General features: G+C 39.3%; 1 protein-coding gene across 2 annotated transcripts in view; it reads right to left on the bottom strand.

Moving 5' to 3' along the window:
• CBFA2T2 (core-binding factor, runt domain, alpha subunit 2; translocated to, 2) overlaps positions 1–16,647 on the bottom strand; it is a 142,941-nt gene that overhangs the window by 66,027 nt on the left and 60,267 nt on the right. The window lies entirely within an intron of this gene.

Raw genomic sequence — 16,647 nt, 5'->3', positions numbered from 1 at the left:
GTGAAGAAAGCTGAGCGCTGAAGAATTGGTGCTTTTGAACTGTGGTGTTGGAGAAGACTCTTGAGAGTCCCTTGGACTGCAAGGAGATCCAACCAGTCCATTCTGAAGGAGATCAGTCCTGGGTGTTCTTTGGAAAGACTGATGCTAAAGCTGAAACTCCAATACTTTGACCACCTCATGCGAAGAGCTGACTCATTGGAAAAGACTCTGATGCTGGGAGGGATTGGGGGCAGGAGGAGAAGGGGACGACAGAGGTTGAGATGGCTGGATGGCATCACCGACTCGATGGACATGAGTTTGAGTGAACTCCGGGAGTTGGTGATGGACAGGGAGGCCTGGCGTGCTGCAATTCATGGGGTCGCAAAGAGTCGGACACAACTGAGCAACTGAACTGAACTGAACTGAAGGTAGTACTGCCATTTTTAAAGCAAGAGGTTACCATGATGATTCATCTTATCCATCACTGCTAAAGGCTAACATGACCCAAGTACTGTACTAAGTGCTCAGAATACAAAATGAAGTCACACTTCTAACCCAGAAAGAGTCCATGGTGTACATGGATGACAAGAATGAAAGGAGGGAACCTCAAATAGAAAGAGAGTGGGTGGTGGTTTAGTTGCTAAGTCACGCCGGACTCTTTGCGACCCTTTGGACTACAGCCCACCAGGCTCCTCTGTCCAAAGGAATTTCCAAGCAAGAATACTGAATGGGTTGCCATTTCCTTCTCCAGGGGATCTTCCTGACCCAGGGATCAAACCTCGGTCTCCTGCACTGCAGGCAGATTCTTTACCGACTGAGCTACCAGGGAAGTCCAAGATGGAGTGGGGATGTACACAAAAAGGAAGATTTAGCTGAATCTTATAAACACAAATCATATTGTACTATCAGCTTAAGATCCTGTTTTGGCTCATGGTCACCACTGAGAATCAGCTAAAAATGAAGACTTCTGTCCACCAAATGAAGAGTATATACACATATATTAATGCTTCTACAACCAAATCCAGTGGTGTCCACATATAGATCCCAAATTACAAGTGTCTCTTCTAGAGATTTCATTTAGCCTACCTTCCTAATATACATCTTAGTTCAATGGTTTGAAAATCTTAAGGCTAACTTCATTCAGTGTTTGAGAACAGGGAACAGATGGCTCACACAGCATAAACTCTCCCAAGAACTAATTTTTACCAATCACATGTGGTTAAAACCCAGATTTATACCTACAGATTAGTGAGCAAAAGAAACCCTCAGAATGACTTGACAATTATTCAGTGTGACAGCTGTTTGTACCACTATCAAATGTGAGTTTTAAAACACAGGCTAACACCTCTGGTTCCTCTGGATTAAGACAAAACAAAACCAAAATTAAAAAAAATAAAAACAAAGAACCTGAGATACAATACCAATCACAGTATAAAACAAGTCTTTGTAAAGAGAATTTAGAAAGTGCAAAACACTAAGTAACTACATAATAGACAAAGAAAATTGTAGACATACACACCCACTCATTCCAATGTTCATGCTGTATACCATGGCTTCAGGCCTTATTTTCATTAAAAAACAAAACAAAAACACTGCAATGTTATCTATGCTGGATATTGTTCTACCCAAATGGCAAAAAAAAAATCACTTCCTTAGGTGATGGTTTTGATGTTTCTATCAGCTGCCTGAAACAAAGAACATCAAAAAACTTCTGTTCACAGTCACACAGTCCCCAAATGCATAATTTGTCTTTTTTCCCCCCCAGAAGAGGCCAGCCTCTGTCTCTTATACAGTAAGCCCCTTGAAAGTTGGGGCCCATGGCTGTCTCAATTACTGCTATATTCCCAGTGCCAAGTCCAGTACACACTTGCTTATTTAACTTTTAAAAACCTGTTTAAGTCAACTCTCAGGCATTTGTTAGTGGGTTACAAAGAATTATTGAATTTTCCTAATAATGGAACAATTAGGTTAAAAAAAAAAAATCAGGATGGGAAATTAGAACCCAAACTTTTCAACTTGGATTTAAATCCAAATAAAAACAAGGTAAATGTTAGCTTTGCTTATAATGGGAGATAACTCAAAACACTCTTCTATTTTAAAATAATTTGTCATATGCCTTTATATTTTAAGCACAAAAGAAATTATACTGTGCAACAGCATTCATTACTCTACAACTTTTCGTTACAACCACATAAAAAGTATATTCTCAATTTTATAAGTTTTAGAAATTTAAGAATATCTCTGCATTAAAAAACAAAGACAAGAGGGATAGACACTAAGAACTTATTTACATGATATGTTATGCATTTAGAACAGTCAAAACAACCTCAAAAAAAAAAAAAAAAAAAGGTTAGAGGACAAACTACTCAAAGGCAAGTGGCTGTTAGAAAAGGTACCAAATCAATTCAGTGGGGGACACCCAAGTAGGAAAAAAAATAAAATCTCCATTTTATGTCAGTCCATTCACAAACACAAGTGCAACATGGAGCTCAGACTAACACCCAGGGTCACAAAGTTCCTAGAAAAAGAACAGAAGAATATCTCGGTGACCATACGGTAAGCAAAGAATCCTTAGGCAGGTCACAAAAGAAAAAAAGCACAAACTATAAAAAAACTATTAAAAAATCTTAAATTGATAAATTAGACTTTATGAAGTCAAGGTTTTCTATTCATCAAAAGATGTCATTAAGGGTTTCGCTGATGGTCCAGTGGTTAAGAATCTGCCTTGCAATGCATGCCACACGCTGGGTGACGGACAACTACGCCCATGCGCCACAACTACTGAAGCCCATGCACCGCAACTAAAGAATAGCCTCTGTTCTCTGCAACCAGAGAAAGCCAAAATGCAGCAACAAAGACCTAGCACCACCAAAAACAGGGAATTTTTTAAAAAGACATCATTAAGATAATGGACAGATGGGCCATGCGTAACACAAACTATTTAAAGCTCACATATCTAACAAGGGACTCATATCTAGAATGCACACAGAACTCTGACAAATTAACAATAAAGACACAAATAATCTACATTTTGACAATGGGATTTGAATATAGATTGTGCAAATGGAATAGATTAATATATCTTCACAAAGGGAGACGTAGCAAAGTCCAATATATACATGTGGCCAACATCATTAATCAAGGAAAAGCACATTAAAATCACAAGGAGCTACCAAAAATAAACTCACTAAAATTGCTAAAAAAGATGAAATGGTAAGGATATGAAGCATATGAAATTCTCACAAATTGCTGGGAGAAGTGTAAATGGTACAACCACTTTGGACTACTAAAGAACTATTTAGCAGTTTCCTTTAATGTTAAATGGGCTTCCCTGATGGCTCAGTGGTAAAGAATCTGCCTGCAATGCAGGTTAGATCCCTGAGTTGGGAAGATCCCCTGGAAAAGGAAATGGCAACCCATTCCAGTATTCTCACCTGGGAAACCCCATGGACAGAGGAGCCTTGTGGGCTACAGTCCACGAGGTCACAAAAGAGTCAGACAGGACTGAGCGACTAAACAACAACAAACATGCATACATCTACTCAAGAGTATATTTACAAAATTATATAGACATTTATAGGAGCCAGAACTGGAGACAACTCAAATGTCCATCAATAGGTAACTAATTGAAATCTACCCAACGGAATACTACATTAAACATTAAAAACAAATGATCCATTGATTTATGCAATTACATGTATGAAACTCAAAACCAGAATAATCAGACATAGAAGAATACACACTGCATGACTCCATTTAATGGAAATACAAGAGAAGAAGTGAGATACTGGTTATAGGAGATACATAGAAATTTTCTGGTAAATTAAAATGTTCTAAAATTGAAGACTATAGTTCCACAATGGAGAAGGAAATGTCAATCCGCTCCAGTATTCTTGCCAAGAGAATCCCGTGGTCAGAAGAGCCTGGTGGGCTGCAGTCCACAGGGTTGCACAGAGTTGGACACGACTGGAGCGACTTAGCATGCATGCATACATTAGAGAAGGAAATGGCAATCCACTCCAGTGTTCTTGCCTGGAGAATCCCAGGGACACAGGAGCCTGGTGGGCTGCCATCTATGGAGTCGCAGAGTTGGATACGACTGAAGCGACTTAGCAGCAGCAGCAGCATAGTTACACAAGAGTAGACAACTATTAAAAACTCAATGGACTGAACACAGTATCTGCACATTTTATGTTAATCAAATCTATTTTAAAATCAGCAAGAAAGGATCCTACTACCTATTCCACTGCCCGCTCTAAGGACAGGTTCTGCATGCAGATGTTATGATATCTTCTTGGCATGTGGAAACCACTCAGACTGTCTCTGTACATCAAGTCTCTGTACATCTATCAGAGGGTCTTTCACATCTTTTGCTCAGCCAGCTTATGACACCCTTGCAATTTCCTTAAGTATGTCACCCTGAAGAGTGAGCCTGATAATCGGCTGCCACTCTTGCATTCTGACTGACCAGCATTCACTCCTAATCAATAACAGATGTGGGAATGGTGCCAAGATAGACCTTATGCCAAAGTAACAATTTTTTCTCCTGTTCAAGAGCAAATACCTTTCTTTAAACTCTAAGTCATCAAATGACATCTGGAAATAACACTACAATGCCATGTGTTTGGCCCCTTTGGATGATAGCTGTAGGCAATGCAAGCAGAGAGTTGCTATGCCAGCCTTGTGATGCTGCAGAATATAGCAACTCCACAGCCTTGCAATATGGATAAAGTGCTGAAAGCTCAAAGGGAAACTAACAAATGGGTGCACGCAGAAGTTCATTTAATAAAATTCCCCTGACTATGGTCCTTTTAACAAATAAATAGTTGTTGTTTATCTCATTTCCAATTCAACTTAGGCCCCAGTTATCTATTCTTAGATGTGACTTCTCAATTCTTTACTACTCTCCTAGGATCTATTTTTAAAAACTAATTATTTCCAAGGAAAGCAATACTCTTAAGTAAATTCAATCACATAAACTGCTTTGAAAACATTACAGTTTTAGAGGTGTGGAAAAACCTGAATTAGGTGTACGAACACCAAAGTAGTCAGCTATAAAGGAAAGGAGTGGGGCAGGAGAGAGGTCATGTACTTTTGATCTTACCTTGTTTTTTCTGTAACAGTTTGCATTATTCTTACATTAACTTGTGATATTTTGATGTTATTTGTATCATGCAGCCATCCACTTTAACAATGGATATAAACATAAGCAACTGATAACAAAGGAAAACTGATTTAAAAGCCTTCAGATGCCCATCTGATTTCTTAATTCATACTGATAAGGAATCAGGTTTCCAATTTATCCAATATATTGAGTTCAGCCAGGCTTTCTTGCTCGAAAGGAGAAGTCAGGAAGCAAATTTTGGCAACAATAATATCTCCCATTACCCTCTATTTTCATTTGTAAATGATAACATAATATTTATTATGTGCAAAGAATTGTACTGAGCATTCTATAAATATTTTCTTTATGCAACACCACCAAAATGACAGGAAAAACCATCATCATTACTCAATAGAAACTAAGGCTCTGGGGAAGTTACACTATGCTCAATGCCATATACAGTAGTTAGGAAGTGACAGCTTGGGAGTTCCCTGCTGGCCTAGTGGTTAGGACTCTGGGCTTTCACGACTATGGCCTGGGTTCAATCCCTGGTTGGGGAATTGAAGTCCTACAAGCTGTGTGTCAAGAACACTACCCACTCCCTACCCCAAAAGAAACCATAGCTCTGCTGGACTCCAGAGACCATAACTATAACATAAGAAATCTAAACTGAAAGATGCTGGAAGAACGAATTATTAAAAGGCTCAATGAATTTTGCACACTGTAACAAAGTATTGAATACAATAAATGAACACTCATCACAGCACACAGACTTCATATTCTTCTAGAGTACTTGACATCCTCACAATTATATGATGGTAAGTATAAAGCATCTGTAGCTGAAGTGGGTCCTGGGGAAGTGAGACTGAAAAGTAAAAGTTATTATGTAGGAACCCATTTACGTCTTCAGCCAAAATCAGAGAGGCTTCTGATAAAAGACGACTCCCCCCCCCAAAAAAAGAGCTCAAAGAATTAAGAAAAAATAAATGTCCTAGACCCTCATGTACTACCTGACATCTACTCATGACAAAACAGGAAAGAAATTGTTTTATTTCCATGTAACAAATTACCACAAATTTAGCAGATTAAAACATACGCACTGATTATCTCATTAAAAAAATTTTTTTTCAGGATTTTGAAACTGTTAACTCCACACCAAGATCATCCTTTTCCTCCCAAAACAACTCCTCAAAACTAACAATCCAATAAGCCCTTTTCTTCACTATTTTCTAAAATATTCAAGTGTGTGTGTGTGTGTGAATCTCTCAGTCTTATATGACTCTTTGCAACCCCATGGACTGTAGCCTGCCAGGCTTCTCCGTCCATGGGATTTTCCAGGCAAGAATACTGGAGTGGGTTGCCATTTCCATCGTCAGGGGTTCTTCCCATCCCAGGGATCGAACCTGGGTCTCCTGCATTGCAGGTGGGTGCTTTTACCATCTGAGCTACTAGGGAAGCCCAAATTTCAAGTACCTTTACAAAAATGGATAAATACAATGTTCAGATACAAATATAAAGGGTCAACAGCCATTACCACTCATTGAAATGACTCTTTTATCAATGATACCCTAAAACATAACCAAGTATTGTGTTTTCCAAGACAGCCTGAAAGATAGAACAGATCAAAAGCAACTAGAAAACAAAATCTCTTTGGCAAGTATCACAGTGATGCAATTAGCACCTACTCATCTGTTAAGATAGCTCAATCTTATTCTGGCATTAAACTAAAATTGGTACAAGGAAGATGGAATAAACATAGCAATAAATGAACTGGGACAACTACCAACTATGGAATCTCATGGACAACTCTACCTAACACAGAGTAGAAGTCCTAGTGACATATTCTTGTATATTCTTATATAGTCCCATTTCTCCTCCAGACTCAGTGATTCCTCACCAACTGTGAGCAGGTACGTAAATACACTGTGACCAATGACTAGAGCTGCAGCTTGCAGATGTCAGACTGTTAGCTCTGGGATCGGCAACCATGCCGTCTGCTTTGCTGACTCCCTCCTGGTCACTGCCCTAGCAGTCCGCACTCCAGCTGTGCCCAGAGGTTCTTCCTCTTGGACAGCACCCTCTGTAATTAAGCAAAGAACAAAAACTGTATCTAGGAACTGACAGTCATCACAGAGGGATTTCTCTTCAGGATTCTATTCCTGCTTATTAATGACCTGGAAAACAAAAATGCTGATATGATGATGATGTCTCAGCTTTCTCCTCCATAAAAATAAAAAGACTACCACCTGTTTTTTATTTCCTGCCCCTGGGGAGCTGTTATGGGGGGATAAAAAGCTTTGAAAATTAAAAGCACAACACAAATATAAGTCTGGATTAGAGTAGGGACTGAATCCAAACAACATAAATGGAAAGTAAATGGGCATTTTGGCAGGGCAGATAACTGTATCTGCCATTAGAGCAAACTTCTTACGTTTCAAAATCTTATACAGTAAGAGGAGCAAGATCTCTGACAGAAATTGAAGATACATAAAGGCTGCAAACAGGCTGTCCTCTCTCCCTAAACTGCCCTGTCTTCCCTGTTCTCAGGAACTCTGTCCTCCCAGATACTCCTCAACTGCAACTTGACAGAATTAAACTTTCCCACAGCTGCACTCTCACGACTCCTTATAAACACTGATAAGATGTCATTTGTTGTACTGTACCACCTAACTTTTTTTTGTGTGCCCATCTCTCTCCACTAGCCCATGTGAGTTCTTTTGAGCTCTTCATTGTCATATCTGATACACGCTATAGACCATAACTCTTTCCTAACTTCAGCTAACTAAAATGCAGCATTGGCGGGGGCGTGGGGAGGAGGGTTCTCTGGTGCCTAGGATCCTGGGTTTTCACTGCCATGGCATGGCCTGGGTTTAATTTCTGGTTGGGGAACTGAGATCCTGCAAGCCACACAGAGCAGCCAAAAAAAGAAAGAAAGAAAAGCAGTATAAGAATCTTTCTATAAGGCAGTTTCCCCAGCTGTGTGGCAAGGCACACTGGAGAGGTATGAATGATCATGAGTGTACTGAGGTATGATTTACTCAGCCTGGGATGGCCAATCAGAATTGATCAGTTTCTCTGTGTGCTATGATGTGAAAAGGTTAGAAAGCACTATACAGATTAAAGATTTAATTTTTAAAAAGATTAAATAAACAAGTAGGGTTAAACATTACACAAAGAGTAACATCAACTGAGACATCAAGAAAAAATACAATTACTAGAGTAATTGCTTCACATACTGTTCACTAGAAAATAAATGTTTCAGAACATGGCATCAGGTTAAGTATTATATCCTGAAAGAGAAAAATAACACAGCTACCTTGTGTAGCAGTCAGTCTGTGTAAACACCATATGGTCTGCTAATTCAATCAAGAAGAACTCTAGGATTTACTTTTTCATCTTGCAGGAAAAAACTGAAAATAAAGTTGCTAGAAATATTTAGAAATTATTTTGCCACCCCCAAATATCTAACAAAATACATACAGTACCGAAGGTTTATTCACCCTTTTAAACCTCCTTTTTTTAAAAATTTTTATTTTTTTTATTTTATTTTTAAACTTTACAATATTGTATTAGTTTTGCCAAATATCGAAATGAATCCACCACAGGTATACCTGTGTTCCCCATCCTGAACCCTCCTCCCTCCTCCCTCCCCATACCCTCCCTCTGGGTTGTCCCAGTGCACCAGCCCCAAGCATCCAGTATCATGCATGGAACCTGGACTGGCAACTCTAACCTCCCTTTTTCATAAAACCCTTCATAGGCTGCATTTAAAACAACAACTGATTGGCTCAGTCTTTTCATTTATATTTTAAAACCAATCATTACTTTGCATCCTCCACCCACTCCCTGCCAAGTTCAAATCCTCTGGCCCTCTCTACTCCATCTACAACAAACAAAATACAGACCTTCATCATCTCTTGCCTATACTACACCCATCATCTCAAAATGGTCTTCTCAACCCTAAGATTACCCTCATGAAATTCACCTTTTGCCCAGAAGTCTCCATCATCAAAAATGACAAACAAGTTATACTTTCCTGCTTTAAAATTTTTTTAAAGGAATCTTAATCTCATTTTCTACAGATTATGTTGTATAATCTAGACATCAGTCTTATATACTTCTGAACTCTAAGTTTACTGGGACTCTTCACCTTTTCCAAAAGAAGTGACCTGGGTATCATCTTTTCATGACACACCTTCCCGGATTCACTAAGCCAGGATAAAAGGCTCTCCTAAGCATGTATCCTCTATCTAGATGATGAGAAGTCAACACCTAGGGGTTTTCCTTTTCGTTTTAGCTAAACGTTTAATGCAGTGCTGAGTGGCAAGAACTTAATTCCACTTAGGATACTTGTCCAAAATCCTTGGCTCTTAATCTGCCTTCTTTTTAATCTTTCATTGTATGCCACTTCAAACCCCATTTGGATATACATGAATGTCAAAGCAAAAAGACTTTGCAAGTTGTTTCTAAAGAAGAGTATATTTCTGTTATTAAATTACTCCCCAACTATTTATGAATGTTTCACACGCACCAAGACCTATACTTCTTAAAGGCTCACTCCAAATACTTTAGGCTCTTATTTGGTGAGTCCTTGCTGCTGCTGCTAAGTCGCTTCAGTCGTGTCCGACTCTGTGCGACCCCATAGATGGCAGCGCACTAGGCTCCTCTGTCCCTGGGATTCTCCAGGCAAGAACACTGGAGTGGGTTGCCATTTCCTTCTCCAATGCATGAAAGTGAAAAGTGAAAGTGAAATCACTCAGTCGTGCCCGACTCTTAGCGACCCCATGGACTGCAGCCTACCAGGCTCCTCTGTCCATGGGATTTTCCAGGCAAGAGTACTGGAGTGGGGTGCGGTTGCCTTCTCCGTTGATGAGTCCTTGCCTATGCTCAAAAAGATGAACACAACTTCACAGAGTCAAGATTGTACTCCATAAACAACTATCATCTTCAATCTTCATGATAATAAGTACTCAAAAAGTGAGAGGCACAACGTGCCGCAAAAAAATGCTGAACTTTTATATTTATTACCTTTGCATTCTCAAAACCGTTACCTTCTCAGCAGGGACCTTCCTTACCTACCCTTTACACACACACCCACACCCATTCTCCTTAACTACCCTTGACACACACACACACACCTGCCTCAACTTAGCCTGGATCTTCTTAAACTCTTTCCCTTATTCCTTAGCACTTCCCATTTTGTAACATATATTTCAGACATTTTAAATATATACAACATATATAGTTGAGGTCACATATATTACTTATTAAACAACTTTACCATTTGTCTCTCCCAGTAGAATTTAATTTCCACAAGGGCAGGGTCTTTGCTTCATTCACTGATATAACTTTAATGCCTAGAAGAGTCCCTGGGCACACGATGGGTACTTAATAAGTATTTAAATGAATGGATGAATAACAAGGAGAACAAATGTGACAATTATTTGAAAGCACTCTTCTCTCAAAATTCAATACACTGACAAATTCAGAAAACTCAATTTACATCCAAATCATAATCAAATCATCTCCTGTCTATCTCCCAAGTCATGAACATAATCCAAACTTATTTTTTACTTCTGGCCTTGTTGCTTTCAGTCATCCCCCCCAGATAGCTCCTTCTCTTTATCACAGGAAGAATAACCCTCATAAAGTATAAATCAGACCACATTACAACCCCACTGATAGCCCTTTCACTATTACGAACAAGATCCAAATTCCTCACCCTGATTTACAAAGTTCTACAGGAGCTGTCTCCCTATTTCTCTAACTTCTTTATCCTTTTCTCTTCATCTGTGCGTGCATGCTCAGTAAGTAGCTCAGTTGTGTCCGACTCTTTGCAACCCTAAGGACTACAGCCCGCTGGGCTCCTCTGTCCATGGGATTTTTCAGGCAAGAATGCCAGAGTAGGTTGCCATTTCCTTCTCCAGGGGATCCTTTCAACTCGGAAACTGAACCCATTTCTCATGTGTCTCTTGCATTGCAGGCGGATTCTTTATTGCTAAGCCATCTAGGGAAGCCCTTCTTATCATCTACTCCATTTTAACCACACTGGCCACTTTTCTACTCTTTAAACGTATCAAACTCATTCACTAAGAGTTAACTCGCTGGAAAACACCCTGATGCTGGTGATAGATTGAAGGCAGGAGGAGAAGGGGATGACAGAAGATGAGATGGTTGGATGGCATCACCGATTCAATGGACGTCAGTTTGAGCCAACTTCAGGAAATAGTGAGGGACAAGGAAGCCTGGTGTCTTGCAGTCCATGGGCTCCCAAAGAGTCAGACACAACAGAGCAACTGAACAACGTTACCAAGTAAGAGAATATTTTCAGATTGAATTCAAACAAAATCTGCATATTTGATATTCATAAGAGTCATGTTAAAACCATAATAATACTGAAAGGTTAAGAAAAAAATCATTAAAAAAAGACAAATGAATTAGCAATATTAATACTGGAGAAAACAGATTTTAATAAACAAGCACTATTGGGGACAAAAAAGATCATTATCTAAATGATAAAGAAATGAGTCCTAAGGAAAATATGATGATCCTGGACAAAGTATGTACACAACAACACAGGTTCAAAAACAAAATCTGACAGAACTGCAAAGAGAAACTGAAAACACAGTGGAAAGTGTTAACACATCTTTCTAAAAACTAATAAAATTGGGAAATTACTACAGCTGCAGTATACTTGAGCAACACAGTCAGCAAGTCTGCCATGTGGAAACAGTCATGAGGCAGCAAGATGAGAGGATCCTGGAGTTCAAAAGACAAACATGACTTAAAGTGTAACTTTAGGAGTCATCAGCATATAGATAGGAGTAAAGCTACAGGAAGATGACATAGAAGGATGCAGTTAAAGGATATTAAACAATCACCCTCAAAAAGGCAGGAAATATGCAGTGTGGGATATTCTCTCATGTCTGTCCTCACACTGCCCATAATTTCAGTTATCCTATTAACTGTATATATTGTGTATGCAAAATATGAGGGAAAAAAATTAAGTGGTACATTAAAATGTAACAAACCAAGAAAGCTGAACGACCTTCAAAAACGTGCACGAAAGTGTTTAAAACAGACTCCCAAAATTAAAGTTCCCAAGGCCAATCACAGGTTCTCTTGCCCCCCTTCCAGATACACCTTTAAAAAAAAAAAAAAAAGATTCTGGTTGCACTGATTTTCGGTGCTGTGTGAGGGCTTTCTCTAGCTATGGCAAGCGGGGGCTACTCTTCACTTTGGTGCACAGGCGTCTCATTGCAGTGGCTTCTCTTGTTGCAGTGCACAGGCTCTAGGCAGCCCAGGCTTCAACAGTTGCAGAACTTGGGCTCAGGAGTTGCGACACATGGGTCTAGTTGTTCCGTGGCATGTGGAATCTTCTGGACCAGGGATCGAACCCATGTCTCCTGCTTTGGCAGGTGTATTCCTATCCACTGTACCATCAGGGAAGTCCCTGATACATTTTTTAAAAATTAGGTGTAAGAGATTGTTCCCTTAGCTGAGTGCCTCCCTTAGAGAGTGCCTCATATTCTTCACCTAGGCATCTCAGTTGCCTTACCCCAATCCCAGTCCTGTTGAAGAATCTCTATCATAAATGTGATCTGAGCAATACAAGCATACATGGTCACTTGCCATGCTTTTCTACTTGGGGCAACCCAAGAACACTGCTTTTGAAATCACAGTTCTCATTCAAAAACAAAGCCAGTGCCAGCTTCATCATGGCACTGGACCCGTGAATGGTATAGGACAATTTACATCATTAAAAGGGATGAACAGAAAATTTATCTCATACTAGACTGCAAATCTCTTTTATTTTTTTATTGAAGGATAATTGCTTTACAGAATTTTGTTGTTTTCTGTCAAACCTCAACATGAATCAGCCAAAGGTACGCATATATCCCTTCCCTTTTGAACCTCCTTCCCATCTCCCTCTCCATCCCACCCCTCCAGGTTGATACAGAGATCCTGTTTGATATATAGATCCTGCTATATCCTGAGCGATATAGCAAATTCCAGCTGGCTATCTATTTTACATATGGTTGCAAATCTCTAAGACAGTAGAAGAAGAATCATATTTCTCTCTTCAGAAAGGCCACTAAAGGAAAATTCTGTTCTTCCAGAGCATCAAGAAGAAAAACTAATAAAGGAAGAAAAACTAAGAATACATACGCACACTCCAAGACAGTAACATCTGCCATGCTTACAATCAGCCTTAACTTTTACTAGCCCCACACTTAATTTGGAGTCAGAAGACTCAGTTTCAAACCTCAATCCTCTCCTTTCTTGATCTCTCTAACCTTCTATTTCTTCATTCCTTAAGTGAGGGACAAATCTAAACGCGCTCCAGAGACTCTTCAAAAATGACAAATCGTAAACCATTCTAAACACAATCATACAGCTTGACTTGGAGCCTTGCCTGCAAAGGAGCTATCCGGTAAAATGTTGGCTGCCAGGGCCTCCAGGAACTTTTCAAGCTGCAAATTCCTGAAGAGAAAGGAAAAGGAAAAAAGGAAGAAATGCAAAAGGACACTTCTCCAACAGAAATGGCTTTATGTTCTGTAATTACTTATGTTATAAGCACCACAAAGCTAAATTTGAAACACTGAAATTGGTACTTTATATATCAGATTAAATAACTTAATTTGAAATATTATAAACTCAAGAGTTTACCTTAAGACTGAGTTGACACATCTAAATAATCAGCAGTCAAAATACCTTAGTCAATTATCCCCGCCTTGATTTTTCTGAGTTGTTTACTTGTAAAGGCCACCAGGACCAGATTCTCTTTACTGATAAGGGTAGTGACTTTGTCCATGTAACAATTTTGATTTAGGGTTTTAAGTCTGGTAACTTGTTATACATTATAATCTGGATTTAGTCCAATAACCAAAATAGAACACTTAATTTATTGATGAAGGAAGAAAAGCCCAGGAAGCCAATCTCCCCTCTGTGGTATTTATTGGAGTAAATAAACTGGAATAAAAATTTGTGCAAACATAGTGGGGCAAACAACAAAATGATACAAAATTAGAGGACTTAGCTAGTTCTAAATGTGTGCAGTTTTCCACAAAATATATTATTATTTAAAACTAGGTCCCTTTACTAACATCCTGCCTGCCCTGACTAAATTTAATAAACCAAAGAGCAGATGACCAAAATGTTTGTGTCCCCCCACCCCCACCCTAGGGGCCTACTGGGCCATGGTTTGCTTGAATGTTATGGGTGTGGTATGAAATATTTAAAGCAATGACTAAAATTTTCCATAAAAGCCCATCCAAAATCTAAAAGCTTTCCTACTCAGAAAGATTCTTCTCCAGACATTTAAAAGATTTACTATTCCACAATGACATTCTGGTTTTTTACATTTAATATTTACGTAGGAGGTGGTAAAGGGGGAGAAAGAGGGCATAATTAGTTTTGCTTGTAAAACGTTCATCACAGTTGTAGTGCCAACTGAGCTATACAGCCTATTGGGGGTCTAATAGATTTCAGGGTATTACACTTTGAGTAATAGAGGTGGGGGTTGTGGTGGAAATCAATAAATGGCTACTACTTCTTTGCACAGACCCATATGGAAGTAATCAAGCGCAAGGGTGGCAGCTGGGGCCAATAACAGTCACCTGCAGTTGAGGGACATGGGGGTTTCAGATGGGTTTTTAATGCTAATTTCCTACAGAAACAATGAGCTAGAAAGAGCAGAGTAACAGACGAGGCCGGATGAAGAGAGACCAGCCAGAACAATGGCTGCACCTGGTGTTGGGAGCAGAGGGACAGAGCCGGCATGCGCCCGCCGGCAGCAGAGGGCACATCTGTCACCCTCAAAGAGGCCCATCCCCCAGCTCTTCCAGCAGGGCAAGTAACCAAGGTCCCTAAGCACTAACAGCTTGCCACACAGCAACAGGTTTGAGTTAAGGCTGATGCATTCTCTCTACACACCCTTCTCCCATGACTAAGAATTAGTTAAGGAAGCAGGGCTGGCTTCCTGTCAGCTTGAAGCGAGGCTTATTAAAAATGCAAGAAACACATTTTAACTGCAACTTCGATGTTAGGGGAACTGAGAAAAATCACATGGTAAGGTAAATCTGATTGAGTATTTATGCTGCTAGTATCATGCTTGCTACTTTCTAACTTAATTCTTACAGCCCACAATAATAGCTACCTTTATTCCCATTTTACAAGGGAAAAAACTGGGGGTCAGTAGTGATGGTTAAATTTGCTCATGGTTACACAGTCTAATGCCAAAGCCTACATATCTTTTCACTGACTTTCCCCCACCTCTCCTAACTAGCATAACCAAATGAAAATACATACCCTAATTACTCCAGAACTTCAGCTATGAGAAGCAACTGCAGACATATGCACATATATATTCCATATAGACCTGCACTCCACCTTGCCAGGCGTCTCTAACAAGCTGCTCAAGACTGAATGATAACAGGATTTCTGCTAGCCATTGCTTTAAACAAAGCACAAAGAGTGGCTTTTGCAAGTTTTGGCATGCTTGAGAAAAGTAAATCCATATGCATTTTAAGTTTCCCAGCATAAATATGACGCCACATAGATCTTAAAAGGTAAACACTGTTTGGAAAGCCCATCAACCAGTGAGAATATAAAAACCCAGTTATAGTGGGTTGTTTTTCTGCAAGACACAGCCACTCCTAATTCCTGTATTTATTGACTCGAACTTGGAGGGAAAATTAAACAACTCACACAGTCCACCTAAGTAGAAACCTTTTAAATTATAGAGTTCTTGTATAAATCTTAAGTTTAAAAAGGGGGTAGGGGGTATCATGTATATAGATAATTATCTCAGAAAAAAACAATTACTCTTGGATTTGGAAAGGCAGCAACAACAGCTAGGCAAATTGAAAACACAGTAGAAATTAACACTGTGTAGTTATGTATCTGACAAAGTCTGAGTTAATGCACTTGGAGCTAATGAAAGGTGAACTTTTTCATCTATCCACTGTGCTTCTTCCAAAAAAAAAATGAGGAGTCCAAGTTCTTCCTGTCCTTCTAAATTCTAATCAAACGCTAACTCTTCTTGAAGATTCTCTTGATTGCCTGAGTTGGCAGTAATTTCCAGGACTTACTCATTTGAGTTCATTTTACTTCCTCTAGAAGACTTTTTATCTCTTACCATATTATCACACACAATGGGCAATGAAAAACTGTAAAATCAATGTCCTGGAAACTCAGGATACGATGCCAGTCCAAGCTCAGTTACCAACCAGGGTAATAAACGCTGGGCCAGGCTGACTTTTTACCACTCTATCACCCTTCCTCAACTTGCCTTATCTATAAAATAATGCAACTGACTAGATTATCCTTAAGATCCCTTTCAGTCCTAGCATTCTCAATAGGTATTCACTGGGGACTTATGAACATTACTGGCCTTAAAAAACCTTCAACGCATGATCCAACTAGACTTTCAGATCAACTTGAATTTTTCCAGTTACGTATAAAGTATATTCATTCAAACTTAAAAGCACTCTTCCTTTATGTTCCAAAGATGCAATTTAAATGTCATTATCTTCTTCTCTAGTTTACTGACATTATTGTTG

Source organism: Bison bison, unplaced genomic scaffold (assembly GCF_000754665.1).
Source record: "Bison bison bison isolate TAMUID 2011002044 unplaced genomic scaffold, Bison_UMD1.0 scf7180017864352, whole genome shotgun sequence".
NCBI classification, from domain to species: Eukaryota; Metazoa; Chordata; class Mammalia; order Artiodactyla; family Bovidae; genus Bison; species Bison bison.
The sequence above is the reverse complement of the archived record's forward strand: the minus strand, read 5'-3'. Positions and strand labels throughout refer to the sequence as shown.